The sequence below is a fragment of the Hemicordylus capensis genome, chromosome 2 (genome assembly GCF_027244095.1).
Source record: "Hemicordylus capensis ecotype Gifberg chromosome 2, rHemCap1.1.pri, whole genome shotgun sequence".
NCBI lineage: Eukaryota > Metazoa > Chordata > Lepidosauria > Squamata > Cordylidae > Hemicordylus > Hemicordylus capensis.
Genome location: NC_069658.1, coordinates 345447929 through 345475201, shown reverse-complemented (window position 1 = coordinate 345475201; position 27273 = coordinate 345447929). Strand labels below are relative to the sequence as shown.

The 27273-nt window shown below is 42.0% G+C and overlaps 1 protein-coding gene across 2 annotated transcripts in view; it reads right to left on the bottom strand.

The window, feature by feature from the left end:
* Positions 1-11841: 11841 nt before the first annotated feature.
* LOC128344398 (collagen alpha-1(XXIII) chain-like) overlaps positions 11842-27273 on the bottom strand; it is a 360043-nt gene continuing 344611 nt past the window's right edge. For both annotated transcript variants that reach the window (XM_053294439.1, XM_053294440.1), the window contains one exon: positions 11842-11965. The gene's annotated coding sequence lies outside the window, so the exon portion shown is untranslated. The remainder of the gene's footprint in view (positions 11966-27273) is intronic.

Below are 27273 nucleotides of genomic sequence, written 5' to 3'. Positions count from 1 at the left end.
TTAACCCTTCTGTATGCAAATAATTGTTACTCTCATAGTTTTGTTACATTCCATTTGTCGTGTTGCTTCCCTTACAGCCTATGTTTGTCTATAACACCATACCCTCCAACATTTCATCAGTGAAAATAGGGTCATGCCTGTGAGTGTAGGGTGAAGCCAAGCCATCCGAAAGCCGTGGCGTATAATTCTGACTATAAGCATGCCACAAATGAAAAGCAGATAATTAAGTTCATACAAGCACATTATTCCAGATTACCACAGCAGATGAGCTAAACCCACATTCGCCGACATTTCACAGATGAAAATGGATAACAACCAATTATCATGCCACGGACTGCTGCCCAAGCCCCATACCCACTATTACACTTTGGTGAAGCCTGAATTACATCCACTGTATGTTGTGCACTGCATAGTGCCTTGGGGTTGTGCACCCATTGAAATGCACTAGAGACATGCTGCTTACACACACACACACACACACACACACACACACACACACACACAGAATTTCTAGAGACCCCAGGGAGGGAGATGAATCCTGAAGAATGACAACTCTAGCAACTCACATTGCTATCCCCAGAAGGCAAAAACAGGAACAAAACAGAGACAGTGAGATACCAGGGACAGATTCCAGAAAACAGGAACTCAACCTGGCAATAGGGACAATTGGAGGCTATGTAACAACAACATTAGAAGTATTTTTTCCTTAGGATCACTCCTCCGCTGCCACAATGTTACTGTTACTCAGTAATAAAATCAGAATTGTTTGTAGCATTATTCTAACACCAAATACAGAGGAACTAACTGGGCCGGGTGCAGAGCATCTGCGCCTCTAGTACTCCCCCTTCCCCCGCCCCTTTTCCCCCTCCCCCTGCTGGCGCTTCTACCCCTGGTGCTCCTGCCTTTTGGCTGGCAGGTGGGCCAGAGAGAGAGGCTGCGCCACCCTCTTCCCCATTCGCCACTACCAGTCCCCTTGGTGTTTCTGCCTTTTGGCCGGTAGGCAGGCCAGAGAGGAAGGCTGCACCGCCCTCTCCGCCACCCGCCATTTTCTCACCCGTCCCCATGGCTAATCGGCAGCTGCTTGCAAACTCCCACGAGAACTGCTAAGCATGGGATTAGCCACGGGTCTGTCTTAGATAAATAAATATAGATAGCTTTGATGTTCATTCTTTAAAAAAAATCAAAATAGTTGTGCACACCAGTGCTGAGAGGTGGACTGCACAGTCTTCTTAATTTCTGAATGTTCAGAAATTACATCCAGAAGATTATGAAACCACGGAGTATTGCTACAGGATTTGCATTCTGCCTTTTTATTTTTCAAGGCTGCCTGAGTGATAGATACAGTGGTGGACTTATCAGCCTCTAAAGCCTCAGAACGTTATTCAGTAAAACAAAACAGAAAGTCACATCCTGACACAGATGATCCCAGATACAAATGACAGTGCCTCATGTGCTGGGAAACTGTGATGTTCTAGTAACAGAAACACAGCCTCAAGGGAGTTTTTCTGGACATTCCACAACAAATGATTGCGTGTACCCAACAAGTGATCTTCTGGGAAGGCACTTAGCTGTCAGATGCAAACTCTGTCATGTATTTATGCAAATGTTCTTAAGGAAGGAACAGCTGGGAAATTTTAACAACCAGATAAGTTATGGTCACTTTACCACATCATAACAATCAGTAGATTGCTCCAAAATGTAAGCCACAAATCTAAGTTAATATACTGTTAATTCTTACTCTGTGTTTACGGTCAAGCAAATGCCAAGACATCTCAAAAGGAATCTGTTCAGTATAAAGGAAAGTGTGCCGTCAAGTCAATTTTGACTCCTGGCGCCCACAGAGGCCTGGGGTTTTCTTTGGTAGAATACAGAAGGGGTTTACCATTGCCTTCCTTGCGGTATGAGATGATGCCTTTCAGCATCTTCCTATATCACTGCTGCCTGATACAGTACCAGTGGGGATTCGAACCGGCAACCTTCTGTTTGTTAGTCAAGCATTTCCCCGCTGTAGTATACGTCTTCCTAAAATCCTAAAAACAAACAACCTTCTGGGGCCTTGCATATGTGTGGGAGCTATGACAAGTTCTCTGCATGAGTAAGAACTTCCCTGTCGGGATAGTTTTTCATCTATATATTCTGCTGTAGACACAGAGCTGCTCCCAACACTGGAGTGTATGTGGAAGCCTGAAAGACTCCTGTACCAAGCAGGGAGTACATGGAGCTTTGATGTGATCCAAAACTGCAATCTTACATTCTATTTGCTCATATCACTGAATGAAATGAAATCAATTGGCACTTGCACATATTAAACATATCTTCAAAGTTTTAAAATTAAATCCTTTTAACTATTATAATTACTGAATGGGAAAGAGAGAAAGAGTGAGTGAGCGAGTGAGTGAGTGAAAAAGCTATGAAGTTGAGACATGATGCGCAGTTTGGAGAGAGATTGCAAAATAAAGGGAAAGGGAAAGTTACCGGATAACCATCTCGTCCTGACTGTCCCTGTGATATTAAACAAGGAAAACAATAAGATCAGTCAGTTGCACTTCACAGCAGCAAGGCATCATAATCAACATGAACAGTCATGTGGGCTTTAGAGGGAAATAACTCCGTAGGTTCCCTCTGCCTGAAGAAGAGTAACAGGAACTCATGGCAGTTACAGGATATTCATCTCTTATTTTGTCCCCACAACAACCCTGTGAGGTAAGTTAGTCTGAGATATGCCTAAAACCAGAAAGCATAATGGATGTGCAGAGATTTAACAAGGTGTTTCTGAGGTTCAAAGATGCCTATCAAATCACAGTATCCTTCGACAGCTTTTTAAAGAACACGTTTTCCTACTAAGAGGGGCAAACACTTGACATATTTAAGAACAGAAATTTCTCCAACTATATTCTGGTTCTTGGCTTCAAACATGTTGATTGTATCCTGTAGACTTTATTCTCCGCTATCCTTTCTCATAACCCCACTTGGTTCTACAGCTCACCAAGAATCATGTGCAGGTCATGGTGTGATTCCATGCAATCAGTTTTAATGTCAGAATATATTCTATTTCCCAGTCTTTTACATCTTTAGATCTACAGCATCTATAAAATTAAGAGTATTCCTTCAATGGTGAGCTTGTTGGTTCCAGTTTGCTGATTTGATCACTATTTCCCACTTTTTCTTGTTCTAGGGACTAGTGAGTGAAGTTAACAGCAGGCAATGAATAAATGGAAGTAGTTCCTAGGGAAGAGGCAAAATTGTTTGACCCTTTGACCCCGTACTTTGCCCTAGGTTGGTTCAGAGGCCAATTTTGCTTCTTATCAGTGATATATATTATTATTTGGTGAATGCATGGCATCATTTTATGAACATCATGCATTTTACTGATAACTCAATCAGTGAATGGCAACACTTGTATTTAAAAGGTTTGAACAAGTGTTCTTTCTGACTGCAAACATGAAATACTTTATAATACTACTTTGAGTAATTGAGCACTTTCAGTGATTCCAGAGTCAAAGAGATGTATTGTATATTAAAATGGGACCTCAGAACAAAATGCAAGAGGAGTTCATTGAAGATAAATATTAGGGGGTCAAAATAGCTTTGGCTCCAATTTTTGTGTGGACACCTGGGTAAGAGGCCATCAATGGACTACCCTTCCAGTTTCCTCAATGCTCATTAGACCACATGTCTGTCAAATCAAGAATCCTTCTCAAGAAAGGAGGACTGGGAGAATGCAATTGTGAAAATAACCCCACCCCCCAATTTCCTTCCTCTAATTGCCCACCTCTAAACCAGGGTTGGGTAAATAGGTAGCTCGGGAGGCATCCAAAAAAACAAAAACAACAAACAAACCGAGAAACCTTAAGTCTTCCCACCCCTGCACTAAAATGAGAAAAAATGTGCACGCCTACCACTCTCAGTGGGTTCCACCTTCCTTTGTGGGCCTAGGACCAAGGCCCTTGCACCTACTGCTGCTGTGATGCCTTTAATGAGATTTTTATGGACAAAATATCTTGTATTTGTGCCAACCTAGATACCATGATTGGTGCAGTGTCTTTTGTGGTGGTGTCCAGTAACTCTATCCTCTTGTATGGCCAAACTAGATCGGTTTCATTTTGTGACTCCTGAGGAAATGAACAAGCTGCTTGGAATGGTGCATCCTGCCACCTGCTCTCTTGACCTTTGCCCAACGCAGCTCATACTATCTAGTAGGGAGATTATTGGAGAGGATCTGGTTGATATTATACATGCTTCTCTGAGGGAAGGTAGGATGCCTCTTTTATTAGGCCTCTTTTAAAGAAGCCTATGCTAGATCCTCCAGAGTTAGCCAATTATAGCCCCTCTCCAACCTCCCATGGTTGGCCAAGGTGATTGGGAAGGTGGTGGCCTCTTCACTCCATACAATCTTGGATGAAACAGATTACACAGACCAGGGGTGCACAACTCAAATGCCTCAGCGGGCTGGAACAAACCATCACTTATGTTCAGGGGCCAAGGTTACTTTTCATTTATTACGTTAAAATTAATTATTTAAAATATTAATGAAAGTGAGCAGTCAGAGAGCTGGAGTCAGGAGGGAAATGTGGGGAAAGTGGGAAGGTGCCGCTAGGCTCCAGCTCAGGAGCAGGAAATGTCTAGCCTCAAGCAGCCAACTGCATTGAGCCACTACTGCTCATCAGCTGGACAGGCCAAGACTTCTTCATGGCTTTTGCTGTTGCTGCAGGATATTCTAAGTTGAGGGCCAGCAAAAAAAAAGTCCCTGGGGGCCAAATCCGGCACCCAAGCCTTATGTTGTCTAGGTCTAATCTAAACCCATTTCAAACCGGCTTTCGGGCAAGTTATGGGGTGGAGACTAACTTGGTCAGCCTTATAGATGATCTCCAACTGGGAATTGACAGAGGGAGTGAGACTTTTGGATCTCTCAGTAGCTTTTGAGACCATCAACCTTCTGGGGCGCCTGAAGGGCTTGGGTGTAGGAGACACTGTTTTACAGTGGTTCTGCTCATACCTTTCAGGTAGATTTCACATGGTATTCCTTAGAACTTCTTGCTCTGCAAAGTGAGATGTTTTATATGGTGTCCCTCAGGGCTCCATTTTGTCTCCATTGTTTTTAATATCTATATGAAACCACTGGGAGAGACATCAGGGTGTTTTTCACACAGTAGGCTTTACCACACATTTACTGTGAGTTCAAAGTTGCCCCAAAAACCGATGCAAAAAAGTGGATTTTTTTTACTCCGGATATAAATAGGGCTACACTCTAACACACAATGAAAAACCCCAATCGTGTGTGAAGTGCTCCCCAAGAGCTCACACAGGCTTCGAGGTAAATCTGGCCGATATGTGAATGTACATCCTCCATTTTGGAGGATATGCAAGCTAAAAGCCCTGTGTGAAAAACACCCAGGGGATATGGTGCAGGGTACTATCACTAGACTGATGTCATGCATATCTATTTCCCTGCATAAACTTCATTGGGAAATTGCATAACTTCATTAAATGCCTGACTGGGGGGTAGTAATGGGCTGGATGAGAGATAACATACTGAAGCTGAATCCAAACAAGACGGAGGTGCTCATTGTAGGGAGCTGCAATTCAGCAGATGGGATAGATTTTCTGGTTCTAGATGGTGTTACACTCCCCCAGACAGAACAGGAATGCAGTTTGGGAGTACTTCTGGATCCAACCCTCTCTCTGATAGCTCAGATGGAGGCAGTGACCAGGATGCTTTTTATCAGCTTCAGCTGATATGCCAACTATGCCCTTTCCTGGAAGAGTGTGACATTAAAACAGTGGTGCACATGCTGGTAACCTCCAGACTTGACTACTGCAATGTGCTCTACGTGAGACTGCCTTTGTACATAGTCTAGATGCTGCAATTGGTGCAGAATGCTGCTGCTAGGTTGGTCTCTGGGACATCCTGAAGGGACCATATTACTCCTGCTCTGAAAGATCGATGCTGATTGTCAATATGTTTCCGGGCAAAATACAACGTGCTGGTTATTACCTATAAGGCCCTTAATGGCGTGGGCCCTGGGGTATTTAAGAGAACGTCTTCTTCGTTATGAATCCAGCTACCTATTAAGATAGTTGAAGAAGGTTCATCTGGGGGTGCTGTCAGTTTGTCTGGTGGCGACTCAAAGACAAACTTTCTTTGTAGTTGCCCCAGGGCTGTGAGATACACTGCTGGTTGAAATTAGAGTTCCTCCACCCCTGGTGGCTTTTAGGATGCAACTAAAAATACAGATCAGCCAGTCTTCTAGACGACTGTTTATTGCTTCTTCATTTTAAATGATTTTAAAATTAATTCTATATGTATTTATCTTTGTTTTAAATTTTTTGGCTGTTTTTTACTTGCTTGTTAACCGCCTTGAGACTTTTGTAGTAGGCGGTTTACAAATGTATTGAATAAATAAACAAACCATGGATAAAAAGGAAAATTACAAAACTAAGAAAAAACTACAATATGTAATTGAGAACATTCCTGTGTCCTCATCCATACCATATGGATTTTTATTTCTGCTAAATCATAAGTGCATGGTAAATATGTCCTTCAGGTTGCAGAAATCACCCACAGTATATGATTTTAATATTCTCTGTAGCCAGCTTTTTTGAGGCACATTTGAATAGCACTTTCATTCTGCGGACAGAATGATCAGTCATTTAGCAGTAAAATACTGTACCTCAATCTACAATATTTAATATGTGAACTCAATTTATGACAACAACAAAAAACAACAGCCGAACAGTAGCTCTAGTGGCATAGGGAACGGAGAATGAATTTGCAGCATAACATGATGCTATATGGTACACACAGTAATCAAATCCTTATGACTGAAAGAAATGAAAGATGAGTGGGCAGAGGAAAGAATTCAGAAGAAACTAATAGTCTTAAATACACTGCTGTCCAAATAAAATAATATTTTGTTTTATGGGTTTGGGGACAGCTTTTAGAGATTAACACTGTCAGGTTTTACACCTTTATAGCTTAGAAAGAAAACCAAATACAATCTGAGTGGAAAATACTTCTTTTGCAACTCAGTCACCAATCCCAAATGAAACTGCAGACATTTCACATCTTGTCTAGTCACATTTACAAATAATGAGAATATAAACCAGTTGTGTAGTGAAGGGAATATAAAGGCCTGGTTCTGCCACTGACAGAATGGCTACAATCTAATGGAGCCAAGCATAGCCTTCTCTATGCTCCTTCAGGTGGAAACACAATGTGGTAACTCACATGTGATATCAATTGCTAAACTAGAACCAATAATGTTACATCCTCATCCTCATCAGTCCTCTTTGCCTTTCTGCACAATATTCAATGCATTTTCAGTTATAGCCTATGAAGTACGGCAAAGAAAAGCATTTCTCTGTGATTAAAAAATGAATCAATTGAAGAGTTACCATAAATTGGCTTTGTGAACCTAGTTTATCTCCTAAATCTTGGCACAAATTGCACGTTCCACTGTAGCAATTCAAACATGTTGCTTGAATTCTGCAATCTGCAGTCATATAGGCCACTGTAAATCCCTTAGCACAAGACCTTTAACAGAGCTCTGAAGCTGGAGGTGCTGATGGAAGGTAGCTTGCAACTTATTTTTATACCAATTCTACCACAACCACCACCCAACGGCTCTCTATTAATAATTTCCAGCAATTACACATTCCACAAAGCAGGATGTATCTATATAAAGTCTCAAATAACAAATACTTAGATAAATTGTTTTATATAAGGCAGAAGAAGAATAAAACCTATCAGGACAAATCTGTTTCTCATGACTTTTCCTTGTAATCTTTACTATTGCCTTGTTGCTTATGCTGTATGTAAGCATATCAGTCAAATTTTTGTACCAGATCCAATTTCCTTGCCCTCACCCACATTTGAAAATGTCCACATTTGAAATCCTCGCTTTAATGTGGGGCAAATAGTAGTTTATGCCTTTATTGCTTCATAAGCCTTCTAGCTGAGATGCAGCAAAGCACTTTTCAAAACAAAATCCTTTGACAACGAAATATATACAGTATAGCTCAAAATCTAACCTCAAATAGAATAAGTGCATATTAACCAACACTAGAATGTTTCTGCAGATGACACAGAAGTTGTTTATTAATCACATTTTGAACATTTATATCTAAAGCATTTTCACCAGTTTGTTGAGGGTGCTAACCAACTATTTTTATCCTTTGTGAGCACACATCTATGCAAAAAACCCATAAAAAGGGGGTTCTTAGGGGACACCAACTTCACACATTCTTTAGAAATTAAAAACATACTTACAACGCTCACTTGAACTCATGATCCAAGTGGCAATACTCAGGTGAATTATAAATATATATATAGTTTTTTCATATCATTTTTTGGTCTTATGGTTCAGCACCAGGTTGTGGACATGTTGCAACATAAATTTAATATTTATATTTTATTCATATTTATTCTGAAGTTTGAGACTGGGCTTATTCATGGAATTTGTATATTGCTTTACAGGGGCAAGCAAGAAAAAGCTTAGCAAATGAAAACATAAAGCTGCTCTGCATGCTGGAAATATAACTCTTGTGGGAGACAGGAGGAAGCTGAAACAAGCAAGGAATTAGGCAGCTGCCCATGGCAAGAATAAACTGTAGGCAGCTCAGTAAGTTACATGTCCCCCCTCTTCTTCTTCCTTGGTCTCACACTAACCCTCTCCCATTTGCCAAAGTAGTCAGTAGAGTGCTGTAGAGATGTGCAAACTGGTTCAAATTCAAACCGGTTTGGTTCAAACTTGGACCAAACAGGGCATTGAATTGGCAATGCCAGTCCGAGTTCAAAGCAAACAGAGCCTGGTTCTATCGAACCGGTTTGAAGAGGCTCGAAGGATCAAGCCTCCATTTTAGGTGGTGGTGGCCATTTTGTGATTGTTCTGTTACTTGCTGTGATTTGCCAAGCTCCTGCTTCCCGGATTAGCCAGATGTGTCTGGCCCTCTGGTAGGCTTTGCAGTGGGGCCAGTCCTGGAGAACTGCAACCCTATTGGCCCTGGGGGAGGGAGATTAAACTTCTGTTTAAAGGCAGTCCCTGGGCTTGCAAAATTACTCCTTGCTGAGGTGAGAGAAAGAGCTGTGGCTGATGTGGCTGCTTTTCTGGCCCTGGCCCTCTAGTCTGGTCTCTGCTGTGCTGGTGAGATCTGCCCTGCTTGCTTGTTTGGCTCCCCTTCCCCTCAACTCCCCTTCTTTTTAAAAGTAATTTTTCCTGGCTGTGTGTGGTTGTAGTGTGCTTTACCTTTTGGAATCTGCCCCCCCCCCCAGTGTGTCTCTTGCTCTGCCCAGCTAGCCACTGCCCCCCACCACACACACACACCAAGCCCTACCCTCACTTCCTTTTTGCTGACAGACTGGCTACTATCTCGATTTTAATTTGTTTGTTTGTCTGTGTGGTTAGCCCACAGCTGCCCATCTGCTGCTGCCGCCTCTTCCCTAGGTGATTGTGCTGCACTGGTCAGCCCTCCTCCCCCGGCCTATGTGTGCGCATTGCATCTGGGGTAGAAGACTTCAGGACGAGGGAGTAAGTGGTTGCTTTTTGGTGCCCCCTTTGTCCTTAATTTCTATTAAATAGGGCCTCCTTGTTTGGGTTTGGGGGAAGTATTTTCTGTGCCTTTTTTTTTTTTGGACAGGTGGTCTCTTGTTTTTGCAGGTCCCCCTTAGTTGCCCCCCCATTGTTGTGAGTAGGTAGGTTTGTTTAATTAAGGTTTTTTTGGATAGGGTTATTTAGACACACCCCCCCCATTAAAAAAAATTCTTTTAAAAAATGGCCCCCAGGTTTGGGAAGATGTCTGACTGCTGTGTTGCAAGCAAGGCTCGTAGCAGGGTGGCAGGCAGAAGCGGGAGGGGTATCCCAGCTGGTGTGGGAAGCCAGGGTGGGGGCAGAGAAGACACCGGCACAAGGTCCTACAGGTCCCCATTGGTGAATTATTTGTTCCAGGTGGGATGGTGGCACGAAGGCTCTCCTATCTGGAGGACCCTGCTAACGCTGAGCCAGGTCTAGGTTGGGATGCACTGCCATGCGGAGGCTGGCAGTGCTGCCAGGGCAAGTCATCCACATAAACACGAGTTCACACACAGGTCACTAGGTCAGGTCACACAGGTTGGATTTCTTAATGGAATCCAATGCATGCATTGAAGAGATGGCAAAAATGGGGGAGGGGCCATTTAAAAAACACCATGAACCCCTCTGGCTTGGGACTCTCAGGAGGGAGTTGTGGCCACACATGCCTTGCCCCCAATCCCACTTTGGGGTGTCCAGGCACCCCCAAGGGGGCAGCTGGGGCAGCCTCAAATCCCCATTATTCCCCATGGGGAAAATGAAAAAAATGTAAAAATCTTCAAAAAAGGCCTACCACCCACCTTGGTTTTGTGCCCCTAGGTGTTCTGCATAGGGAATAATGGGCCAGTTCTACTCTCCATTATACCCTATGTAGAACCTTTTAGAACCGGTTCAATTTGGATTCGAATTCAAACCGAACCGGGGGGTGGTGGGTTTGAACTAAACCAAAACTGAACCTACCCACCATAGTTTGAGGTCAGTTCGAGTGTGAACCAAACCATCCAAACCGGTTTTGTGCACACTCCTAGAGTGCTGCATGTCCTAAGCCAGCGTAATTGACAAAATCATTAGCACAGCTACTGATCTTCCTCCCCTTCATTCCTTCTGTTTTTAATGTTATGGGAGAGGAGTAAAAAGGTGGTCAAGTAAAGCTGTGGTCGGGTGACTACCCCAATGAAGTATATTTGCAGAACTGGCTCAAAGCATTTTAAAATATGTTATGGGTCTGCAACGCTTACTTCTTACTGAATACTTTTGAAACAACACCCTGCCCCTCTCCATTATCTACTGCTAACTGAGCAAAGAGGCACCTTTTTAAGTGGAGATTTTCTATATTTAGCAGGGGCAGAGTAACTGGCCCTCTCCATCTCCAGCACAGCATCCCTCTAGTGGTTGTTGCTAGTGTCTATCTTCTATTTCCTTTTTAAATTGTGAGCCCTTTGGGGACAGGGACCCATTTTTGTTATTTATTTATATCTATGGGGATGTAAACCACTTTGGGAACTTTTATTGAAAATATGATGAAATATTCATCATATTCGTATTCATAAATATTCATCATATTAAAAACCTGGACAATCACAACTTTGTGCAGCCAGGTAGCATTTCACACAGGGCTTTTGAAGCCCTTTAACTCGCATCTCCATTGGAATGGAGGGGGTGTGTTCACATATCGGCTAGATTTACCCCGAATTACCTGTGAATTATCGGGGAGTAGTTCACACACAATTCGGGTTTTTCACTGCGTGTTAGAGTGCAGTGTTCCCTCTAACAGGGATTTCCACAAGTTGTTGATTACAACTAACAGAATCCTCAAGCAAATGCCATGGGAGCTGGGGATTCTGGGAGTTGTAGTCAGCAACATCTGGGAATACTATTAGAGGGAATACTGTTAGAGTGTAGCCCGATTTATAAAAACCCATTATTTGCGGTGGGTTTTTGGGGGCAACTTCGAGTTCACAGTAAAGCTTCCCCAGTAAAACCTGCTGTGTGTAAAAGCTCCAGAAAACACTAGCAATTACCCCCTCAGACACATTCAGTGTTGTAAACCAGTGAGGCAATTTAACATTTGCCATAGACAATACTACCATAACATGCACACTATTATGATTTTTTTTTAAACTGAGACCAAACACATTTGAGAAAAAGTAAAAATGCTTTTACTAGGTTTAAAATCACCACAAAACTCTTTAGGCAGCAAAATACACATTTTTCAAGGGACTTTTTCTTAACCATTTGCCTAAAATCAGAAGAAAAAGCAGCATCTGGTATCAATTTATGCCCCAGATGCACCTCAACCAAGAGTGCTGTTCCTGTTAAATGATACAGAAAAGGAAATAAATGCCTTAACTTTGTTGACTCAAAATCAAGAGTAATGTCCATGGTACTTACTGGGGGACCTGAAAAACAAAAAGAAATGTATTTAGCATGAATTTCAGAGGTCAAAAACCAAAGTGTATTCCTATACAGTATAACAACATATTCACTGTGATAACGACAGCTTGTATGTGAACTATAAACCCAGTCATCTTCCAAATTGCATGGCATGACACTCAGGTATTTCACGAAAGGAGGGAGCTCTTACCACAATACCACGTGATTGCCTGAAGGAATCCAAATAGACTAGGTTTAAAAATGAGGGGGGAAATCCACACCTGAAACACCCCTGAAGTAAATACAACCAAGAGTCTTATGGTACCTTAAAGCCTGATGCATAAGCTTTCATGACTAGATCCTGCTTATTAGACATGTTGTTATTCATAGTTGTGGTACATATATATACATGCAGAGAGAGAGAAATTGTAAGTAGTAGGGTCAAACAGCCATTCAATGCAAGAGAGAGGGTTGAACAGATGATATATTAAAAATGTCATCATTATGTGCCTCTCTCTCTCTCTCTCTTTTAAGAAAGAGCAGTTAGAGGGATGGCAGGACTGGAACCTGAGTGTGTAGAAGCTGACCATTTCTTTCCACACCGTTTTAATACCAAAAATCTTCTTCAAAGGTGCTACTTCCTCCTTCCAGTGCACATGCCACCTTTAGGGAGCAAGCAGCAGCTTCATGGGTGATTTTCAGTGAAGGAGGAACATATCAAGCCCACCGTACTATGCACTGTGGTCTCAATAAAGGTTGTGGACTCGTGGGGCTGCTCCTTAACATGTCATCTAGTTAGACCTACACTTATTACTTTTTAAAATTTACATAAGGCTTACGTGTCATTTGCCAAACCTAAACTTTGAAGGGCTTAAATGCCACCGATGCAGTGGCATCTGTACCACTGTAGAGCACAGGTAGAGGACCATATGTTTGAAGTACATAAAAGTTGGGATCAGACACTGCAAAACCTGAGGTTGAACCTCAGATTGCCCCAAAACAATGGTTTATTGGGAGCAAATGTGGTCTTGCAAACCAGAGTTAGTGCTAAATGTGGATTCATGTGATGTCCACATCCACAGATAATTGATAAACCACAGTTGGAGTCACTGCACCACCTCAAGAGGTGCCCAGAAGAATGATTACAGCAGTCTTGCAACATTTCACATGCCTATCAAACCTCATATGCAGTCGGAGGTGGTACAGCTACTTCATCATGAACTCTTGTTTGTTTCTCTGCTAAGGACAGACCTTCATACTCCTGCCCCAGTTTTGCTCTATCCTCGCAAAGATCCCAGTCCACAATAGCGGTGAGCGTTTGGTCTGAACAGCTTAATAGAATCCATGTTTCAATCCTATTTAAACAAGGCATTTTTACACTTTTTTTTAGCTTCTTCATGCTCCATTTCCTACATGATCAAAAACAGAAGGATTAAATGGGGGGGAAATGTGGGAAAAATTAAAGAAAAACTGAACTCCTTGGAAAACAATATAAAATGAGAAACATGCTTTTGTTTGTTTATGCAAGTATCTTCAAACACTAAACCTATTTTAAAGCCTAGTTTAATGTTTTAAAATCAGTTGAAACAACGTATCATCTTGAAGAATAGAATAGTGATTATAGACAGATTATGGAATCCAATGACTTTGCTGTGTCTTATTGTCTCACATCCAGTGCTCTACTGCTAAAGAGTCACAACTCTTATCCTTGACATTGTAATAGTTGAAGATAACAATGAAGATGACTATCCTCCAATAATTCAGGGAAGTATAAATGCTGAACCAGTTGCTATTCCACCCAGTGATTCTGTCAGCCCTTCCTCTGATAGTAGAAGCCCATTAATGTCCAGTGCAGTTCAACTAAACAGTCATTCGACCTGGTAGTGCTAATCTCAGAAGTCAGTCCCTGCTGGATAGCCTTGTAAAAATATGTTTGTGTTGGCATAACACAGTGGTGCTCTAAGGTTTGTATATACTCTACTGGCACAGATGAAGAAGGATGGAATGGAGCAGGGCCTGCCTTAGGATCCCCTCTACTGGATGGCTTTTCAAGCCCACTGAAAGCAGATCCAAGCACTTAATTGAAAAGTGGGGAGGAATTTAATGACACAAGTGAAGTGCTCTGCCTTCCTTTCCAAGAATAGATGAAAGGAGATACAATTTATTGGTATGATCAAGCAATGCATGCTGTTACACAAGAACAGCTTTGCTAGATCAGACTCAAGGTCCATCCCATCCAGCATTATGTTTCACACAGTGGCCCACCAGGTACCTCTGAGAAGCCCACAGGCAGGAGGTGAGGGCATTCCCTCTCTCCTGCTCTTGCTCCCCTGCAACTGGTATTTAGAGGCATCCTGCCTCTGAGGCTAGAGGTGGCCTATAGCCACCAGACTGGTAGCCATTGTTAGACCTGTCCACCGTGAATTTGTCTAAGCCCCTCTAAAAGCTATCCAAGCTAGTGGCCATCACCACATCCCATGCAGAGAATTTCACAGATTAATTATGTGCTGTGTGAAGAATTACTTCCTTTTGTTGGTTCTAAATTTCCCGGCCTTCAGTTTCATGGGCTGACCCCTTGTTCTAGCGTGGTGAGAGAGGGAGAAAAAATGTCTCTCTATCAACTTTCTCCACACCATGCATGATTTTATAGACCTCTATCATGTCTCCCTTCAGTCGTCTTTTTTCTAAACTAAAACCCTCCAGGTATTGTAGCCTTGCCTCATAAGGAAGGCCCCTGATCATCTTGGTTGCCCTCTTCTGCACCCTTTCCAGTTATTTCTTAAGATAAAGTGACCAGAACAGCACACATTACTCCAAATGTGGCCACACCAGAGATTTGTATAAGGACATTATACAATGTTCAGTTTGGACAATGGAGCATATCTCTATGATGGTCTAATACTATGGCTGATAATGCACTTTGCATATGCTACCTATTAATTAATTCAACAGAAAGAATTAAGTACATTATCTGGTTTGTGATACAAGCTTGCTTGGTTTAGGGTTTTTAGTATAATTAGGAGAATTAGACCTTGTATTTCTTATAACTGGATTTTCTATTTCCTCAAGACTTCATCCCTTTGTCCAGAAAAGTTTAAATATTTGACATTTTACTGTTTTTCGCCATTAACCAAAATATTGATTGATTGATTGAGTTTACTGTGTATATTTTAACCTTGTTTTCCTAATATTTGGGATTGTTTTAAATTTGTTGGGTGCAAGCTATCTAGTATCTTAGAAGCTCATAAACTAGAACATGAAATAAAATGACAACACTGTTTTTAAAATCTCATGACTCAAATTTAAGTGCATGACTTCTATAGATCTGGTTATTTGTGATTTTTTAAAATATAGTGTTAACATTTGTGTTGGCCATATCAGGGCTCCTGGTCAGTGGAATAAGCTGGGAAGTGCTGTTTGCATGTGTTATACATTCACTTTCTGTTTCTGATGAAGGCAACTTCTCCAGGGAATGAAATTAGTTCAAAGGATTAATTCCAATCAAACACTTTGCTTCCAAGAGCATTTTGCTAATGCTAATTAGTATGTTAACAGTATTCATTAACACATGCAAGTTGCAATATTTTAGAAAAGGTCTACTTCAGGGGTCTGCAACCTATAGCTCTGAGTACTCTTCGTTAATCTCATAGTAAACCAAATGTCATCTTTATTTATTTATTTATTTATTTATTTGATTTGATTTGTATACTGCCCTTCCAAAATGGCTCAGGGCGGTTTACAGTTAAAACAAACCACTAAAACAGTTAAGAGCCAAAACAAATTAAAAACAATATAACAACTAACAATTTACAAACATTTTAAAACAACAATTAAACCATTACAGTAATTAAAACCCCTGAACTCAGGTTTTAAATTTTAAAATAAACCAGATTTTAAACCCCCCCAAATTTAGGATGCTGAGTAAGCTTGGGTGAAGAGATGGGTTTTCAGGTGTTTTTTGAAAATTGCCAGAGATGGGGAGGATCGTATCTCAACAGGAAGCGCATTCCACAATCTTGGGGCAGCAACCGAGAAGGCCTGTCTCTGTGTAGCCACCAAACGAGTCTGCAGTGACTGGAGATGGACCTCCTCAGATGACCCCAATGGGCGGTGGGGCTTGTAATGAAGAAGACGCTCTCTTAGATACCCAGGGCCTAAGCCGTTTAGGGCTTTGTAAATTATAACTAGCACTTTGTATTTCGTCCGGAAACCTATTGGCAGCCAGTGCAACTCCATCAGTAAAGGAGTAACATGGTCTCTCCGAGATGACCCAGAGACCAACCTGCTTGCCGCATTCTGAACCAACTGAAGTTTCCGGACTACATACAAAGGCAGCCCCACGTAGAGCGCATTACAAAAGTCCAGTCTGGAGGTTACCAACGGATGTACCACAGTTTTGAGGTCATTGATCTCGCGAAACGGGTGCAGCTGGCGTATCAGCCGAAGCTGATAGAAAGCACCCCTGGCCACCACCTCAACCTCGAGAAACCAGGGAGAGGTGTGAATTCAGAAGTACTCCCAGACTGCGAACCTGTTCCTTTTGGGGAAGTGTGACCCCATCTAGAACAGGTAGATCAACATCGTCTCTAGAGTTCTGACCCCGCACAATAAGTACCTCCGTCTTATCTGGATTCAGCTTCAGTTAATTCTCCCTCATCCAGCCCATTACTGGTTCCAGGCAGGCATTTAGGGAGGATATTCCAACTCCTGAAGAAGTTGGCATGGAGAAGTAGATCTGGGCGTCATCAGCGTACTGGTAACACCCAGCTCCAAATCCCCTGATGATCTCTTGACTTGACCCTGATGATCTTGACTTATACGTAACATCATTAAGCATTTGTACTTCATTTACTTCTTTACATATTTTAATATAATATTTTATATGTAAAATGTATGACAGAGTCAGGACTCTGCATGGCTAAAAGCCTGCCAGAGCTGCAGAGGATGCTAAAGCAAATACCAGAAGAGAACTGAAAGAAATGGCCTGATCAGGCCTTCCTCCAAATGCCTGCTGTACACGTTTACAGTGTGCAATGCAGGTTCAAAAGTCCCATCCTCAGCATGTCTCTGCAGTGTCCATCACGTTCCCACCTGCACCCTTCATGCTTAGGATGCAGACAAATGCCCTAAGCATGACCCCTGGCATTTCCATGACCAGTAGGCCAAGGCGTTCCAGCCTACTGTTCACAGAGACAACGGCGCTCATGCTTACTCTTATTTTTCTTCTCAAGCCACCCAGAACAGGAGTGTCTCCAGACTTCAATTTTGCTTAAGTTCAAGTTATTATTTAGCAAATCATGAGTTTCTCATTTGTTCCTCCTCAGGAAAATTTACATACCCGCCAGGATATATTTATTGCTTCTTCCATCCCACTGGGGCCTGAATTAATAAACTGGAGCAGTATGAGCCACTCACCATAACAACTATGGATGGGTTGGGCCTAAAATACCCATTTTATTGCAGTCTACAAAAACTGCAATAAAATGAACAACAGGAGTGTGGGAGTGGACAAGAGAACTCCGCTTTGTTGAGAAAAGGGCAAAAGCAGTACATGACAGTAAAATCTTGCAAATTAATGTTTCTGCTTGACTTGCTCATCCACATTAGAAGGTTCTTTATGAAGCCTTGCCCTCAAATAAAAGCAGTTAATACATATGGGGAACTAATATCTATTTCTCTGTTGAATACCAGCACTTCCACCCATGCTCAGACTGGCCCACAGGGCAATAGGGCAGATTCCCGGTGCGCCCCACCCACAGGGCGCCGCTGAGACCCGACTCCCACCCTTAATTACCCATTCTGCTCAAAACCCGGCACCCTCCCCACATACATTCCACATCTCAGTGCCCCCAGTCCGGCCCTGGTCCACCCACTGTTTTCAAGTTCAGAAGCATACATAAATCAGTGGTGGAGCTGTAAATGTATGCACAGGTTCAAATAACCCACATGCAGCTGCTGCCATGCTGCCACTAATTCTTTCTGCGGCCACCGTGCTTGTCATGACAGGCAACCAGTGGGGGCACTCAGTAGGGCCTCCCACGCAGCACCTTTTCTCTCCTGCCACACACATAGTGCCCTCCCTGATGGATCCGGCGGGGTAGACTGCTCTGTCCCCGCCACTTTGCAGTGTCGACCACTCACGACCTTTTGGTTGAGTCTGTGTAGACAATACTGCGCTAGATGGACCTATGGTCTGACTTCCCATGTTCCAATGACCTATTTATTATTTATTTGTTTAGTACATTTTTATACTGCCCCATACAAAAAAGTCTCTGGGCAGTTCACAATATATAACCAATTAAAATATTAACATAACCTACTCTCTGCTGCTCTATTGGGGAGGCTCATGCACCCACAGCAGGAGAGAAGGGGTATTGCATGGTGGCCGCCAGGCTGGGATTTGGGGGGGAAGGGAAGAATTGGCTGCCTGTGCTCTCCCTACATCCTTGTCAGTGGACAAGGATATTTATTTGGGGGGGGGGCTAGTTTTGGAGTTATATAAACCTGTGTAACCAGGCTTTTGGTTGAGCTTTTAAAATAGTTTAAATTGCATTTGTTGTAAGTCACCATGAGATTTTATGATGTGGTAGCATAAAAACAAAAACAAACACATATAATTCTAACTGGTTTAAGATCTGTGTGTGGGGTGGGGGGTTGTGTTCTTTCCCCTTACATGTCCCAGTTCTCACATTTCTCTCCAGGACAGTGAGAGACAACAAACTTGATAGTTGCATAACTAGTTAAAAAGCTCTGCTACTGATTTACCATCATGTATACATCATTATTAAAATTTGAAGTATTCATTATTCATTATATCATATTCATTTTCTTACTTTGTAAGCCACTATTCTCCCTATTTTACATATGGGGATCCAAAGTGAGGGACAACAACTTGACTAAAGCCATGCAATGAATCCACCACATCCTGAACATCCTAAAAGCTCCGAGGTCACTGTCTTCCTCCAAGTGGCGGCATCCTCAGGGTCACACTATGTAGAATATTTTAAAAGATATGAATTGCCCCCCCCCCCACACCCCTACCTCAATCCTTATCAGTTTCAAGTCTTGTCATGAAGTGAAAAGATTGCTGCTTGAGAAACAAGATATAATGCAGGGAACCTGTACCCAGTTGTGTCAATCACTCAGTTTGTTCCTGACTGTTATTTTTATTGCAGCAAATCCCAAAGATTCATGTAGGACCGTCTCTGGCTGTGTGTTCTGCTTTGATAGAAACTGAGGACAAGAGAGAGGGGATGGGATAATTTTTTCCAAAGAGTTTGTAGCCTCAGAATACAGTCCTGCTAACACTTAAAAGGCTTAATTTTGCATTTACGGAGAAGATGGGCAGGGATAAACAAACCAGAGAAACAAGGAAAATAACTAGGAAAACAAATGAATATGCAGACTTGCTGTGAAGCTCACAATTACTTGGCTTGATGTCATTTAAATAAAAATCTATTTGAAATAAGAAACAAGCAAACACCCTTAGTTCCCGTGTCTGTTTTTCAGGCATAAAGATTAAAGAGAAGTGGTCTGCTCTTGAGGCAGCATGAAGGCTTGTGATGTGTACAGCAGGAAGACTACCTGTTTCACATTTGACTGGTGTGCAGTAAACCTGAGATCCGAGTCAACCAGAGCAGGGAAGGCATTTCCTTTCCTTTCACAGCTTTCTTGTTTTTCTAGGGAGAAATACCACAATAGCATGGCATTTTTAATGCTACTAAAGGGAGCTGTTAAACCAATCTAATTCCAGTGATAATCCTGCATCCATGCCCCCTGCCCCTTGAATACTAAAGGCAACATCTAGACCCTCTGCTGCAAAAGGATGCTAATGCAAAGTCTTTCACAGACCCAGAAAAGAGTTCAAGCACTGAAAGTAAAACTTTCCTCCCTTTGGCACTGCTGCCAGCATAAACTACGTTGAAAGGTATTTAAAATTTATGGCAATCACATGACTAAAACAAAACAAAAAACCAAAGCCCAATACGTTATGTTCCTCATGTTTCCTTCCTTATTAGAAGAATCATAAACATACAAAGAACGTGACACATGTCTTCTGAGATGTATTAGATCATCTTGTACTGCCAATGTTTTGTTAAAAGTTGTAAAGTAATAACAGTGTTGGAAACAATTAACATTTCTGAATATTGCTAATCTCCTTGAGTTTCTCTTCGTTAAATATATTTATATTAAATACACCTAGAGTGACTATAGCCAACCATTTATCATGTGACCACTGCCTACAAACTTACTATGGGACACATGTGACTATATGAAAAGCTATTGATCAGTACTTTCCAGCCATACTGTGTGGTGATCATAAAGCCAGGGAAGCAGAAACGTAATGAAAATAGTCTCTCCACATGGCAGATGCCATGGATGGCTTTTCACATGGTCACAAACTGGTGGTCACAAAGAACTGTGGTATGTTTACTAGCAGCAGTGATATGTCAAATGGCCACCAACAGCTGCAATCTTAGGAATACTTACTTCTGAATGATATGGTGAGGATCAGGTTTTCAGTGTTCTCATCCCTAGCCCAATACGTCTATCATCCCTCATCCAAATATCATTTCCTTCCAGACCCTCATTCCAGCCCCACCATCTCAATTCTGCCCTCCTTACTTGTTTTCCCATAACATTCCTTCTCTTCTATATTAGTGGGCTGCAAAGTGGTAACCTGCCAAGTGCCTGGGCTCTCCTTAGGAGATAACAATCATAACAGTATGTTGGGTGTCCTCAACGTTGTGGGAAACCAGGGCAGTTGGCCTCCTTTGCCTCCACCCTCCTCACCCATACCCCACTTCCCTCATCCTCCTTGATTGTTTCTTCTTACTTCCCATTTCAGTTTCATGTGGTCTCCAGAACTCCTGGTCTTCCTTCAACTATTATCAGGTATCTCCATGCCACCCATCTCCAGATACAGAGGCTTTCTTTACACTCAGTCTTACGTTCTGCTGAATCAATGACAACTTAGTGTGTGTTGTGGACTTCTCTGCAACTCTAGAATCTCTGTCTTTGAGGGAGCCTGCTGTGAGAGAATGACGGAAATTGATCGATTAAGTGCCGTCAAATCAATGTCGACTCTTAGTAATTACATAGATAGATTCTTTCCAAGATGATCTGTCTTCAACTTGGCCTTTAAGTTCTCTCAGTGGTGCATTCATTGCTGTCATAATCGAGTCCATCCACCTTGCTGCTGGTCGTCCTCTTCTTCTGTTTCCTTCAACTTTCCCCAGCATTATGGACTTCTCAAGGAAGATGGGTCTTTGCATTATGTGTCCAAAGTATGATAGTCTGAGCCTGGTCATTTGTACCTCAAGTGACAATTCTGGATTGATTTGTTCTATGATCCATTTGTTTGTTTTCCTGGCTATCCATGGTATCCTCAAAAGTCTTCTCTAGCACCAAAGTTCAAAGCAGTCAATACTTTTTCTGTCTTGCTTCTTCAAAGTCCAGCTTTTGCACCCATAGTGTGTCACGGGAAAAACCATTGTTCGAATAATTCTAATCTTTGTAGGTGTAGACACGTCACGGCATCTAAATATAGTTTCCAAGGCCTTCATTGCAACCCTACCAAGTGCTAGTCTGCGACGTATCTCTTGTCTGCTGGATCCTTTACTGTTGACGGTTGATCCTAAAAGGCAGAAGCTAGCCAACACTTCAATGTCTTTATTGTCAATTCTGAGGCTGGTTGCTGTACCCGTTGTCATTAGTTTAGTCTTCTTTACATTTAGTTGTAGTCCCATTTTTTCACTCTGCTCCTTGACGTTCATTACTAGAGCTTGCAGATCATCCACATTCTCAGCTATCAGAGTGGTGTCATAATGTAGAAACATCAAGTTGTCGATGTTTCTTCCTCCACTGTTAAAACCACATTCATCATCTTCCAATCCAGCTTCTGGATTGGAAATATGTTCAGCATATAAACTGAATAAATAAGTAAAAAGTATACAGCCTTGCCTTACTCCTTTGCTGATCTGGAACCAGTCTGTTTCACCATGTTCCGTCTGGACTGTGGCTTCCTGTCCTGTGTATAGGTTTCTCATGAGAACAGTAAGATGTTCTAGGATACCCATTTTCCTAAGGATATTCCACAAATTGATATGTTCGATGCAATCAAAGGCTTTTCTGTAGTCAATAAAGCGCATATTGACTTATTTCTGGTATTCTTTGGCTTTCTAAATGATCCAGTGTGCAATGATGTCAGCAATGATGTCTCTTGTTCCTTGGCCTTTTCTAAAACCAGCTTGAACATCCAGCATTTCCCTTTCCACATAGGGCTCTAATCTGTGTTGGATGATCCTGAGCATTATTTTGCTAGCAGGTGAAATTAAGGATATTGTGTGAAGGTTTATGCAATCTGTTAAGTCTCCTTTCTTTGGTATGGGTATGTAGACTGACCTCTTCCAATCTGTTGGCCATTGTGGTGTTCTCCAGATTTGCTAACATAGTTTGGTTAGAGCCTTGACGGACTCTTCTGTTGCCTGCAATATTTATGTAGCTATTCTATCGATTCCTGTAGCATTCCAAATTGGTAATGACAGGAGTGCTGATCTACAGGTGAAACTCGGAAAATTAGAATATCGTGCAAAAGTCCATTAATTTCAGTAATGCAAATTAAAAGGTGAAACTGATATATGAGACAGATGCATTACATGCAAAGCGAGATAAGTCAAGCCTTAATTTGTTATAATTGTGATGATCATGGCGTACAGCTCATGAAAACCCCAAATCCACAATCCCAGAAAATTAGAATATTACATGGAACCAATAAGGCAAGGATTGAAGAATAGAACAATATCGGACCTCTGAAAAGTATACAGTGTACTGTGCTTGATTGGCCAGCAAACTCGCCTGACCTGACCCCATAGAGAATCTATGGGGCATTGCCAAGAGAAGGATGAGAGACATGAGACCAAACAATGCAGAATTGCTGAAGGCCGCTAATGAAGTATCCTGGTCTTCCATAATACCTCATCAGTGCCACAGGCTGATAGCATCCATGCCACGCCGCATTGAGGCAGTAATTGCTGCAAAAGGGGCCCAAACCAAGTACTGAATACATATGCATGCTTATACTTTGAGGTCCAATATTGTTCTATTCTTCAATCCTTGTCTTCTTGGTTCCATGTAATATTCTAATTTTCTGAGATTGTGGATTTGGGGTTTTCATGAGCTGTACGCCATGATCATCACAATTATAACAAATTAAGGCTTGACTTATCTCACTTTGCATGTAATGCGTCTGTCTCATATATCAGTTTCACCTTTTAATTTCCATTCCTGAAATTAATGGACTTTTGCACGATATTCTAATTTTCCGAGTTTCACCTGTAACGTCATCTACCCGTACTAGAGATTCTTGCAATTAGGGAATATCTTCTAGAGTATCTTGGATGTTGACGTCCCTGCTGTACAGATTTTCAGTATACTCCTTCCATCTCTGTTTGATCTTCTCTAAATCAGTTACTTTCTGTCCTTTGGCATCCCTTAACATACCAATTTGAGGTTGGAACCTCCCTCTGAGTTCAGAGATCTTTTGGAAAACTTGCCTTGTTTTTTCATGTCTATTTAAAAGAGCCCCTGGTGGCGCAGTAGTAAAACTGCCGCCCTGTAACCAGAAGGTTACAAGTTCGATCCTGACCAGGGGCTCAAGGTTGACTCAGACTTCCATCCTTCCGAGGTCGGTAAAATGAGTACCCAGAATGTTGGGGGCAATATGCTAAATCATTGTAAACCGCTTAGAGAGCTCCGGCTATAGAGCGGTATATAAATGTAAGTGCTAGTGCTAGTGCTAGTGCTATTGTTATTTCCATCCTCCTGGTCTTTACAGATGTCATTGTAATATTGTTCCTTATCTCTTTCAACAGCTTTCTGAAATTCCCTATTAGGTTTCTTCCTGAGGTCTTTATCTTTCTTGACTTTGGCTTCACTCCTCTTCTTGGCAATTTCCACCATCTGTTCTGAAATCCATTTTGCTTTCTTCTGTTTCTTGGTCTTTGGCAGTCTCTTTTCACATTTATCCTTAACAACTTCTTTGATTTCATTCCACTGTTCCTCTGGTTCCCTATCAATGAGGTTCAGAACTTCAAAGTGGTTCCTGATGTTCTCCTTCAAAATGATGGGTACATTCTCAATATCATATTGTGGAAGCTGGATAGCTTTGTTTTTCCGCTTTAGCTTGACTTGGAACTTACACGTGAGCAGTTCGTGATCTGTTCCACAATCATCCCCTGGCCATGTGTTTGCTAGTATAACTGAGCTCCTCCACCTCCTTGCACCAATAATGTAATCAATTTGATTTCTGTGTACTCCATCTGGTGAAGTCCATGTGTATAGGTGCCACTTTGGTTGTATGAATCACGTGTTAGCAATGAAGAGATCATTGGCTTGGCAAAAACTAATAAGTCGTTCTCCTGCTTCATTCCTGTTACCTGTTTTCCTCTTTGCCATTTCCAACTTTGGCATTCCAGTCTCCAACCACCACCAGCACATCTTGCTTGCATGTTCTGTCAATCTCAGACTGAACTTGAGCATAAAACTCATCAACTTCCTCTTCTTCTGCATCAGTCGTTGGGGCATAGACTTGAAGAATTGTCATGTTAAAAGGTTGTTCACGAAATCTAATTGATATTAGTTGGTCACTGACCGCGTTGTACCTAAGTACTGTCATTGCTACATCCTTCCTGACTATGAAAGCAACACCAGTCCTTCTTTGTTTCTCGTGTTCTGAGTACTAAACGGTATGATTTTCTGACTGAATGTGTCCAATTCCAGTCCACTTTAATTCACTGATGCCCAAGATATCAATCTATAGTAATTTAATTTCATCTTTCACTGTGTCAAGCTTTCCCTTATTCATGCTACATTTATTTATTTCTGTCTTTGCTGCTTCAGATTTTCTTTTCCCACATAGCAACATCAGCCACTAGATGTAGAAAAGGCTTTAATCTAACCATGTCATAAACACCATGGGTACTCTGAGAGATCCTCAGCTCTTCCTCAGTAGCATGTTGAGTACCATCCGACTTAAGGGGCCCATCATCCAGCACTACATCGACAATCATTCTATTTTGTCTATCCATGTAGTTTTCCTGGTAAAATACAGGAGTGGTTTACCATTGCCTTCTCCTGCACAGTCTGAAATGATGCCTCTGTCGTCGTCACTGAAGTGATCATCTGTCTCCAGCATATCGCTGCTTCCTATATCGCTGCTGCCCAATATAGGTGCTTGCTTGCTTTAGCTGGGCAGCTGGGATGACCTCTGCACTTAGGGTGACCCTACTGGGAGTATGCCTCCTGGTGTACTTCGCTCATCCCTCCCAGGAACACACCCCACCCACAATGAGGCAGCATAGCTGGACTCAGGGGGATGATGGAAATAACCTGTCTTAAAATGCTAAGGGATACACTGAAGCTGAGCATCCTCAGCAACACACTATTGCCATAATACTGACAACTTGAGAATTTTTACCACAAAGAGGGTACTTCCTTTTCCAAACATATATTTGTGTAAATTACTGAGGACTGGAGATTGTTTCAAGTATGAAAGTAACTAACTAGAACTTCAGGAAGTAACTCATCTTATAGGAGACTAGCATATTAGCAAATGTGGTATACATCATACAGTATGCTAAACACCAGTGACTGTCAAACTTTCTACACGAAGGGAACTTGCCTTTCATGGAACCTCTGTGTTGTAAAGGACTCTGGCTGACATCCAAATGATGTGAGCATGTAAGGAAAGTCTGTGGGGATGTGTGGGAGCCCTTGTGCAATTCCCTCAGTCCTGCCGTGAGTGATGTTGCCCAAGAGTGCTTAGAGTCCAGAGTGCTCTCTGCATTCAGGAAGGGCTCTGCAAGGGTTGGAAATACATTGTTGAGGGTCAGCAATGTGTTTTTTAATCTTGTGGAATCTTTCTGGAGCATAGGGAGTGCCCTTGCACAACAGATCACATGCAGCAGGACTGGAGGAATTGTGTGAGAGCACACACTTCCCTTATGTGCACACTTTGTTAGGATATCAGCCACTCTGATCAGATGGCGCCTTGGTCATGACTTGTCACAGCTGTTTGGTCTGAAGTGCTCTGCAACACCCCACAAACTCATCCACAGTTGTACATTGCAGAGGAAGATTGGGGGTTGTGTACAGCTGTTTCCAAGAGTTCTTCAAAGTTGAGTGATAGCAAACAAGCTTTTTCTAATTGAAGAATCTCTGGGAAACTTCCAAATAACCCCAGGATCCCCAGAATACAGTCTGAAAGCCACTACTGTACATCATTACATCAAAACATTTTGAGTGCACTATTAAGCTGCTGCGGGTCAAGCAATGCAAGCCACCTTTATGTAAAAAGTACATCACAGAGGCTTGGGTGAGACCACATTTTCCAAAAGGCCATCTCAAGCATTTTGAAGTACAGTTCAGTTGTAAAGCCAGATGATTTTAAAAGGAGCAGCCTCTTTTGGAAGGGGCCATCAGCAAAGTGAATTCTGCAGTTACTAGCCAAAACTGTGACATGCACATTGCTATGTCTGCTCTTACGGACATATGGAATCAATTAAATGAAGCAACCAAATTACTACCAGAAATCTATAAAACGGATCATGGAGAATCAAGTGACTCAATATATCTTCAGTTTTTAACTACATACACAGTGGGAAAAATCACCTCAAAATCAATGCATTTTTTGGTTTAAAAGCCAAGGTCAACAATATGACAGATATACAGAGAGAGCAAGAAATATTTTGGACCTTAGGAAACCCTCAATGTTTGATGCTAATTCTCAAAAGTACAGTCTATATGTTAGCATCAGTTCTACAGCAATATTATGTAATGTACTGGGTTTTCACTATAATAGATAAAGGAAGTAAGATGCCATTATTATATCTGGAACAAATGACTGATAAGTGAAGGTTTCTCAGTTAATATTCAAGTAAGTTCAAACCCAGGTCTAGCTCTACAACCATGATGTGGTGTGAAGGCAAATACCAGACTGAGGTATTTTTAACAAATACCAGACTGAGCAAGGATGGCAACTGAAAAGGGACTTGAGCTACCTCGCAGGCATCTGCCAGCTGGGAAGAAAGGAAGCAGCTGGCAGTCTTTGAGTCTTCCAGAGGAAAAAACAGGATCTTCTCACAGCAGCAAAATGCCTCCATTTGGGCAAGTCGCATTCGGAATGTGAACGGCAGGGGAGCAGTCTCGCAGCAACTAACAACCTGAAAAAACAGCAACTTTTTCACACTGGATGGACGACGTCCTTGCTCTACATCGCAGCTATTAAATTTGCAACAAGACTTTGGCAATGGGAACGGCACGCTGCTGTCCTCGT